This window comes from Microtus pennsylvanicus, chromosome 8 (assembly GCF_037038515.1).
Source record: "Microtus pennsylvanicus isolate mMicPen1 chromosome 8, mMicPen1.hap1, whole genome shotgun sequence".
Lineage (NCBI taxonomy): Eukaryota > Metazoa > Chordata > Mammalia > Rodentia > Cricetidae > Microtus > Microtus pennsylvanicus.
This window is the reverse complement of record NC_134586.1, coordinates 21,042,579-21,052,691: the sequence shown is the minus strand read 5'-3', so window position 1 is coordinate 21,052,691 and position 10,113 is coordinate 21,042,579. Positions and strand designations below refer to the sequence as shown.

At 50.2% G+C, this 10,113-nt stretch overlaps 1 protein-coding gene across 2 annotated transcripts in view; it reads left to right on the top strand.

Annotated features, from left to right (window-relative positions):
* Nucleotides 1–392: 392 nt before the first annotated feature.
* Nucleotides 393–10,113, top strand: part of Cracr2a (calcium release activated channel regulator 2A) — a 109,783-nt gene continuing 100,062 nt past the window's right edge. For both annotated transcript variants that reach the window (XM_075982682.1, XM_075982681.1), the window contains exons 1-2: nucleotides 393–602; nucleotides 2,300–2,405. The gene's annotated coding sequence lies outside the window, so the exon portion shown is untranslated. The remainder of the gene's footprint in view (nucleotides 603–2,299; nucleotides 2,406–10,113) is intronic.

Sequence of the window (10,113 nt, the reverse complement as noted above, 5' to 3'; positions counted from 1 at the left end):
TCCTTTAGCCTGGAAGCCTTCGAAGAGTTACAGGGTACTTTGTTAAAAAGCATGTGTTGCAGGGGCTTTAATAATGCAAGTATTCTAGCCCACTGTCCAATACATAAGAAATGTCAGACAAGCATCAAGAGCAAAATACTTTTCTGTTTCTATGTGCAGACTGAGCAGCTGGAGCTGGTTTTTCAGCGGTGAATGCGTTCTCTCCCATGGGTCCACAAAGCCCAGAGTAAAGCCAGTCTTTTATAGTGCCATGAGGGGCTCTGGAGACAGAACCGCCGAGCTCCTTGAGCAAGGGCCCAGGAAGGACCAGTGGAGGGAGGGCACAGGAAGCACCGGGCTCCACACTGTCAGCAGTGGCCCCGCCTTCGCCACCTAGGCTTCAGACAGTGGCAGCCGCGTGTTGCTTTTCTAGGCTGCGACCCCACAAACCAGCGTAGATAGTGGAACTCTCGGAGGGGGGTGCTGCTGGAGCTGGACCGGACGCGCAGCAGGGTGGAGGGCGGGGACAGTGGAACAGGTCGGGCTGGCCTGGCGAATTTCTGACAACTAGGAACCCAGAAGACAGGGGACAGCTCGGACAGCTGCACTGGACTTCCCGCCAGGTAACCCTAGGAAGGTCTTGGGAGGCCTCGCCCCAGCCCCTCTGTTGGGTCAGGAGGCCGAACTTCCTGCAGAACAGCGAAGCACAAGGAAATCTTGGGAGAGGCTGGCCTGGGCGGCGTGGACCCAGGGACAGGCAACTCAGCCTTGACTTCCCCAGGACTGGTCCCGCTCCTTTAGGCCCTCTGCCCTGCACCCTAAAGAGGGACTATAGGAGCCCGGAGCGCCAGGGTTTAGAAAGAAGTCACCTCCCCCACCCTGCTTCCCTACCCCGCGACCCTCTAGTCACACCCAGACTGTTTTATAGAGGAAACTGAGGGTTGTAGTGGTAAAGTGACTAGAAACTCGCACTGCTGGCTGACCGGGAAGGGGAGGGAGGTACTGGGAGCCCTCGTGGGCTGGCATGGTGGATGGTGGTTGAGTCTGCTACCCCATGTGGAAGAAAATAAAACTCAGAGACGGTTTGAAAGAGAGAGAGAGAGAGAGAGAGAGAGAGAGAGAGAGAGAGAGAGAGAGAGAGAGAGAGAGAGAGAGAGAGAGATTCCAGAGCAGAAAGCCAGGCCAGAGAATGGGTGGCTCTTGTGACTTGGCTTCCTCCTGATTCCCACTTGTGACTCAGTGGATTCTGGCCCAGGTGTGTATGTGTTGTGTATGTGTTGTGTGTGTGTGTTTGCGTGCCCATGTATGTGCGCACAGGTGTAACACACCATGGTGTATCAGAATATAGTGACTTCTACCCTTGATTGTGGGTGAGTCTCTGAACCAGAATATCTAGCCACTAACCACAGAGTGCCTGAGGGAATCTGCCCTGTTTGTCTTTGTGGAGGAAATCAGGAATCTCCGTAGCATTAGCTTTTGGCCTTAGCAGGCAGAAAGTGTGAATGAGTGAATGACCACAGAGGTGACAGGTAAGGAGGAAGAACCTGAATGGCACATAAGGTGACGAGTCCCTTAACTCTGGAAGAAGCCAGTACATATAAAATAGACTTTTTAATGGCGCGGACACAGGGGTGCGCAGCTAGGACAGTTTGTCCCATGTGAAGTCAAAGTTTAGTTTGAGGGGCCAGGTTCACGGCCTCTTTTTAGGTGGAATGAACATGCATGTCTTCGTGGGTAACAGTCATCCATGAAAGCTACCCTACAGACTTTTGTTTGGGGATGCTGAAAAGGCGGTGTGACCTCCGAGACCCCTTGGCCTCTGAGTACTATAACACCATGAAGGCACAGGGAGGAGGGGGCTGCTCCTTCTGGAATGTGTGGGACTGGCACGACAAGCTGGATGTGGTCCCTAGTCCAGATATTGAGGAGGAGCCTGAGTCTGGATCCTTCAGCCAGAGGGGCACAAATCTTGGAGGTTGTGCTGGGAAACCAGGAGAAGTACCGGCAAGTGCATTGCATTGAGGAGCATTGGCTGCGGCAGAGGGCAGAGGAACTTGAGTGCTGGACCAGGGAATCTGATCTTTGCCATCAGTCCTGGGAGTACTGCGATAGCCTCTGTCGGGGCTAGGCTCAGAAACACGGAATCTGTGCCAGTTCTAAATGGGAGCCACTGCTGCTTGAGGCTGCAAGAGGCCTGGGAAAGTGACTGTGTAGACCGAGCTGGGCTGGTGGGAATGCAGAGGAAAGGGGTGCCACCAGAGATGGCGTGCAGAGAGGGGAGTGGGCGGGTGACAGTTGTGGGTCATTGCCTCCATTGCAGGAGAAGATTCTAGAGTTGGAAAGGTTAAGCAGTTTGTCCAAGGTCACGTGGCAAGTCCGTGGAGCCAGGGATCTGAGACCAGAAGAGGACCCACTCCAGTAACCAGGTAAGTCAGTGACCACTTGTGGGGACCCAGACACTTAAGACCAGGAGGGACGAGCTTGTGATATGGCTCCCTGGATGAAAACACTTGCTGCTCAGCCTGGGGACTGAATTCCATTCCTGGAACTCCATGACAGAAGGAGCAAACTGACTCCTGAAATTTGTCCTCTGTCCACACATATGCTTAAATGTTAAAAAGAAAAGGAAGAAGAAAAAAGGAGTAGGCAGGAAGGATAACTGTAAAGACAGAATTGAGCCCAGGGCTTGGGTACAAGGGAGTCCAGTATGGGATCAGGTGGATCGGTATTGAGAGATTTGTCATTTGTTAGCTCAGCCTGTAGGCCAGCCCTGCCTCGGGACAAGAACTTGGTGGGCCCTTGTGACAGTTGCCTGGGTTGCTGTTGGGAGGGAGCTTACAGGCTGCTGGGGTGCTGGCCTGGTGGCTGGGAGAAGCGTGGCAGGAGGTGAGGGTGTCAGGAGAGTCCCCAGGGACTCAGCATTAGTCACCGAGTTCCCAGCACCCCTTGCTTTCTTTTCTCCCACACAGAAAGATCACAGTGCATAGGGGATCCCTTGAGGGAGGATGGCTTCTGTTTATTGTAGTTTCCCAGAGCCCGGTTCCCTCCAACGTCTCCCCGTAAAAAGGCTAAATAGACAGTTGCAGAATAGCACGAATTGTGTGTGAGGAACAGAGCAGCCACAGGGCCTCTTACGGAGTCACAGCATGGGGTGTTGGAGGGACAGATGGGGAAACGGAAAGTTTAGAAACGCAAAGTCTTTGGTCAGTTGTCAGCGACCGACAGAAATAGTCTAGACCCTGTGAATCCAGCTCTCAGGTTTTGCCTTCTCCTCCTCCACATGGAGATGACGGTGCTAGAGAGAGGCCTGCAGGCATGCAGCACGCAGCCCTAGGGCAGTGTGTGAACAGCTCCCACCACCAAGTGGACCATTTCCGGCTCATAAACATCATACGCACACACAGACACACATAACACACACATACATACCACACACCCATACACCACACAAACACACATAAAACACACACATATACACATATACCACACATCCATATACCACACAAGCACACATAACATGCACACACACACACCCACACATACATACACCACACAAACACATAACACACACACCCCATATACATATACCACACAAACACATATTACACACTCACACATACCACCACACACATTCATATACCACGCAAACACATACCAAACACACCATACACACACACACCACACCACACACATCCATATACCCCACAAACACATATCAAACACACGACACACATACCATACCACACACATACATATACCATGCAAACACGTATCACACATAACATACACACTATATACATACATACATATACTACACAAAAACACATAACACGCACACACACCCCAGGATATCATCTCTCCAGTGTTCGAATCACTTCTTTGACATCTCAAAGTTTTGTTTCTTCTAAGAGTAATTTGACAAGCCACCGTTTATTGAGAGAGCTTGAACCTGTCCCGTCCGAGTGTGCAGGATCAGGAAGCCCCTAGTAAAGACAAAATATGTGTGTGGACTTACAGAACCCCACAGCACAGACAGGGGAACCCCAAAATGAGTGGCTGTGGGAGCAAAAGCAGGAAAGACCAAGCGGGGAGAAAAGAAGCAAGAGTTCACAGAGCTCATGATGTGCACAGCTGCCAGCCTGTGCCGAGCCATCTTCGGGGGTGTATATCAGAAAGCTGGCGTCCCTGTTGCTCAGGAAGCAGACAGACAGACAGACTGACATAACAAGTACAAGGGCAGGGCGACTTTATGAAGTATTGTCCAAACCAGTTCACTTTGTGGGTGACGGGGAGAACGCTGAGAATGTGACTCCTGCCACTCTAATGGTCCCCATGGCAACCAAGCCCCGCATGTGGCAGGTGTGTCCCAGTGACTTTCTGGCCACTCTCTTGGCAGGAGCTTCAACACACCCCATCGAGGAAAACCTCTTTTCCATTTTGCAGGAAAGTTAACTGAGGAGGAGGGAGGGCACACTCTGTCTGTCCACGCGATCTTTCCTCCTCTGCTCTCTCTGATTGGCAATGGTGGAGACAGGATTCAAACCCAGGCAAATGGGCTGTTTTAGAGCCTGTGCCATAAGCAACTTTTGTCCTCGCCAGAGTCACCTTCTAGGCTTTGTCCACCCTGCTCGGCTGCTCTAAAGGGCTCCTTTCATGCTCACCTGTTTAGTGAGGTGTCCTGGCAGACTAGAGTATCGTGGGCTGAGGCAGATATACTAGACCTCTTAAAGGTTAACGCGGGGAATGGATCCTGAATGCCCTTTCCTGCCTGGGCAAAGGCGTATGTGGTCCCTCTTCTTGTGTGGAGAGTGTAAGATTTCTCTTGTGGTAGGTTCTTCTGTTGAGAACGTGTTCCCTAGGTAGTTTATTTTGGCACCCTGCTCTGGCTTCCTCAGAAGGCTGGCGGGACACTTTCTTCCCTTGCTATTTGTTGACACATCCTGGACAGGTGACTGAGGGAGGGGTCTCCAGTGGCCATGAACTCAGGGTGGGTGGAGCCAGACTCCAGGTTACTCTGCCACACCCACACGTTTCTAGAAGATCCTGAGAAGTAACAACAAACTCCAATTTCCAAGGTCTCTCTTTCCACGCGTCTGGGCCAAGGATCACTCCAAAATGTGGCCCACCTGGGAGAGATGAAGGGGGGTGGGGAGGGCATATCAGCTGCTTTTCTGTAGGTAGCAGTGTAACAGCAGACTGTGTAAGTAAGTCTGAACACATAGGTTTATCCTGGCTTGTCATTTTGGAGGTCTCAAGACCAAGGTTCTGCAGCGGAACTGGTTCTGTGTTGGTGTTACTTGAGACTTCTTGCTGCTGTGACAAACAAAATACCAACAAACGCAATTTGAGGATGGCAGGGTTTGTTTTGGCTTCCATTTTGGGGGTGCAGTCCATCATGGCAGAGCAAACATTGTAGATAGAATGGATCTAGCTATGGCGGCAGGGACGGAGGCAGCTGGTGATGCTGCATCCACAGCCGGGAAAAAGAGAGAGCTGAACGCAGCTCTCTACTCCTCTATCCAGTCCAGAACCCAAGTTCTGGATGACGCTGCCTATGTGCAGGACGAGCCTTCTCTTCTCAGTTAAAACTCTTTAGAAACACCCAAAGATATATTTCCTGGCTGATTCCAAATCCAGTCTGGTTGATGATGACTGTTTTGCTATCACGGTAGGACAGGGTATCACATGTCTCTAAAGAGACATAGAAGAGACAGAGAGATAGGGGAGTGCATGTCTCTCCCTCTTCGAATAAGGCCACTAGGATTCAACCCTGTGGGATATACACTAATGACCTTATATAGGCACTTTCTGATGGTCCTACTTCTAACACTAGACTTGACTCAATAGCCCATCTTCTTGCTAGGTATGGTAGCACATGCCTGTCATCTTAAATACTCAGAAGACTGATTCAGGGGGATCTCGAATTTGAGGTCAACCTGGACCACACAGGAAGTTCAAGACAAACCTAAGACACACCATGAGACCTTGTCTCAAAATGAATAGACAGAACAAGATAAGACAAAACAAATTGACAAACAACACACACACACACACACACACACACACACACACACACACACGAATAGCTGGGACTATAGCTTACCATGGAGTCTTTGCCCAGCATACAAAAAGGAGGTCCTGGGTTTATCCCTCCAAAGCCCAGTGTGTGTGTGTGTGTGTGTGTGTGTGTGTGTGTGTGTGTGTTTGATTCCGTCTTCTTTTTATCTCTCAGTGGGGATTAAATTTCAACACTTGACATCTTGGACATTTAACATCTAACAGTTCTCTGTGTATCTAAACCATAGCCATGGAGATGGTGCTTTGCCCACCAATGAGACTGGGTGGGCTCAGCATCCTGATTCTTGGTCCTAGTGTTCTCCTGGATCTGTGGTTCCTATGCCCTTCCAGAGTTAGCCAGGGAAGGGGCATGGGTAAGGCCTGGCATGGGAGCTGCAGGTGTACCAGGACCCACTTGGCATCCAGTGGGAAACCTTTCCTCCAAGAAGCTGTATTTGTGACTCTGACCAGGCCTTCATTACCCTTTTAACTAACTCTCAGGAGCAGCTAGGAAAACAGGAGATGAGCTACAATGGCTCAATTACCAGTGCAGGCAAGAGGAAAATCTCCTATTACCTGCAAGATTGGTTTATCTTCACTTTATTTACCTTAGAGATTGCTTGGTGTGGAGCCCTGGGTCAATATGGATCCAGCCAGTGTTTTGTTCTCTGGATGAAGCTGTGTCACAATGTCTTTCTCAAAGGAGGCTTCTGGGAGGTGGGAGCTTTGTAGGTGCAGTGGGGGGAGGAAACCATTTTGCCCTCCAGCTGGACATCGGATGCAGAGAAGTGCCCCACACTTGGCTCAGAGTTTGATGGAAATTATCTGGTCCTTAGGAAAGCCTGTGAGTTAGGGACTATGATTATTGCCTCCCCACCTTACAAAAGCAGGCGCTGGGGCACAGAGAGGTGGACTAGCTTTCTTAAGGTCGTACAGCTAGTAAGGAACAGAGCTGGGATTTGAATTCAGGCAGCTCAGCTCCAAGGCCATTTCCTCAATCATTGCTTTGTCTACATCCTCTGAAGGCTTAACTTAGGACCAGTTCTGATTCTAACCAGCCATGCATCCTCAGCACTGGCCCCCTAGAACCAAGCTCCTCCTCAGTGAAATGAGGATGGTTTCTTACTTCTCTGTCTCAAATGCTCGCCCCAAGGATTGTAGTGGCATGGTGGCCAAGGCTCCCTGTGATGGCTTTACCTGTCTCAAGTTTTTCTATTGAGTTCCATTGTCTAGTGCATTCTGTTCCTTGCTAGGTCTTCTTGGTATCAGCATTGGTGGCAGGTTCTCCAGAAGGCAGGGACAAAGGTGGCTAGCTCTCTAGCATTTGTGCTTACTGGCTCCTCCTTGGATCTGACGGATGAGTGCAAGGGGGACACAGCTCAGGCTGTGTTCATAGACAAGTGTGTGGAGCCTGTCCCTAAAGCTTTCAGGGGAGGAGAGGTGTGCATGCTGTACCTAGAAGGACCAGCAGGGTGGTCAAAGCAAAACCCGTGCACAGTGCAGAACTTCATGAGAAGGGCCGGGTCAACAGGCAGGGATTTTGGTAGATAGAGTGCCCTGGACTTGCTTTGGTTGTTTTCCAGAAGAGCGCCCCATTGAGCTGGGGAACTTTAATTTAAGTTTAATTTGCCTCACATTAGCGAAGGAGAATGGGAGATGCTCTGGAGTCCTGGGAGTCAGGACGTTTTCTAGAGCACCAAAGGCCATGGCTGGCAGCATTCCCACTAGGGACAGCCTCTGACCCTGACCCAGACCACATCAGGTTTTACCCTTCTGGGGACACAAAAGCATCAGGGAGGTTCGCAGGATGGTTAAACATGCAGGGCTTGCTTCCTGTGATGATGTGTTAAAGTTGGTCATGGTCTGGGCAGGACTGGCCATAGAGGCTCTCTTACCAAGGAGAGGTTTCATGGTGACAGAGACAGCAGCTATGGTTCCTGGATGAGCTCAGGGCAGGAAGCGGTGAGGGGACCAGGTTCTCAGGAGTTTAATTTCTGTGGGTGGAGCCATCTTGAATGGGATAGCCTACCTGGAAGGGTCCACTGGTCCCTACAAGGAGCCCTGCATCTTTCTGTGGTGTTGTGGCCTGGGGTGACTTTCTAGGAGAAGGCTTGATAATCTTCCTCAGTAAAGATAATCCAAGTACCAGGAGAGGGTGCAGGAGGGTCTTGAGTTTAAGGCCTGCCTGGCCTACCTATCAAGGTGTCGAGGGGAGGGAATGAGAAGGGGGAGGAGACAGAGGGAAAACAAAGAAAGAGGTGGCAAAGAGATCTCATGTCTGCCAGATGGTGACCATGTACACAAGGCCTCCGGTGTGGTGTCTCTCCTAACTGACACCACCTTCGCCACAGACCCACAAAGAAGAGCTCACTTTGCCTTTGTCTTTCATTTATTGTTTTCATCTCTTTGGCTGACTGGGGACTGGGATTTGGGTTTGGTTTTCATATCTCAATGTTTTAAAATTCTATCTATCTATCTATCTATCTATCTATCTATCTATCTAATAAAATTGACCATTGTAACTAAGTAGCGCCACATTCCAAATTCTTAGGGTGTGTTTAGCACTGACTATTGGATGTCCCCCTCTGACGTGTGTGACTCACTTCCCTCTCAGCAAGATGGCCTCAGGGCCAAGACTCACTCTGGCTTCTCTAATCCCCCCTCATTGGTCTAGACAGGGATGTTATTATATAAAACCAACAAAACTGCCTTCCTGGGTACATACACTAGCATCTACCCCAAATATTCCACCGTATGATGGATTGGGCTATATATCATGTGAAGCATGTTCCACTAAGATTCGTAACTGGAGCCTTGAGCCAAAAGGATTTGCTTAAAAATAGCTTAATTATATGCCATAGACAAGCTCCTAATGGAATTTACCAAACTACTAAATTAAGCTTCTCCACTAATCACAAGCATATTATACAAGTGTGAGCTTAGCTCTGACTACGGTCCCCCTCCAGGCCTCCGGAGAATTTCTGGAATGCAGAGGCTGGGCACTGTCTCTCTTCCTGTTCTCACATGTGGCTGGCTGGCTTTTCTGTCATCTTGCTGTAGTCGGAGTCAGCATTTGCTTAGGTAAAAGCTATTTATTCCCAGAGTGTGTCGTGGCCACGGACAGTAACCATCTCTATCGATTTCCTGTTTCTCCAGAGGGTCCTCTCTCTAGCATCTCCATCTTCTGGGCTGTGTCCTCCAGCCTGCTTCCTGCTGCTTGCCATGACCTCTCCATAGACCACCCCACTCCTGTTGTGTCACCTAGTGCTCAGATTCTAGGGGCTCAACTTTCCTTGGGGTAAGCCCTAGGGTTCAAACTTTGTAGATGCAGCTTAAGTCTAGGGGAATAGCCAGATCTCCAGCAGACCTTCATAGTTCTATAACCAGGACGAGGTCATGTGCCACGTTAGCTGTGTCTCCGCCATCCCCACTTCTCCAGTGAGCACAGCAAACCTCAGGGAAGTTCAACGACAGGATCTGGATTCCTGTGTTCAGCCCTAGTGGGACTACCTACACTGCAGGCATCTCGCCTGTGGCACCGATCCCCCTGCACCAGCCTGACTCCCTACAGGAGAAGGGGGCCTACAAGGTCACTCTTTGGACAACAGCCTCTCTGATGACTTCCTTCTCCTCTTCTCTGGTCACAGAGTCCTGTTACAGGGCCTAAGCCCGCTGTTTATACTTTAGCCCTGGCTTAGGTCTATAAATGAGGCCAGTTAACTTTTTCTGCCCCAGCCTCTTGTGTAGGGATGCTCACTTTATGCAGTCACCAGCTGGGGCTCTGTCTGGAGCCTGTGAAACCTGTGTGGCTAGCCCGTCCCAGAGAGGCCCTGGAAAGAACAGAGTGATGTCTACAGCTGACCCATCTGTCCTTGCTCACGAAGCACACTGCCCAGTATGTGGCTGATGATGCTTGGCCTATAAACTTCAGGTAGACTTCAGAAGCCCTCAACTGGGCACCTGAGGGAGAGCCCTTATTTTCTGACACAAACTGAGCTTTAAACCGTATTTCCTGCCCTCCTGTCTGGTCCTAATCTCATCCCATAAAGCAATGTGATGGAAGTCTCCATGCTGTTG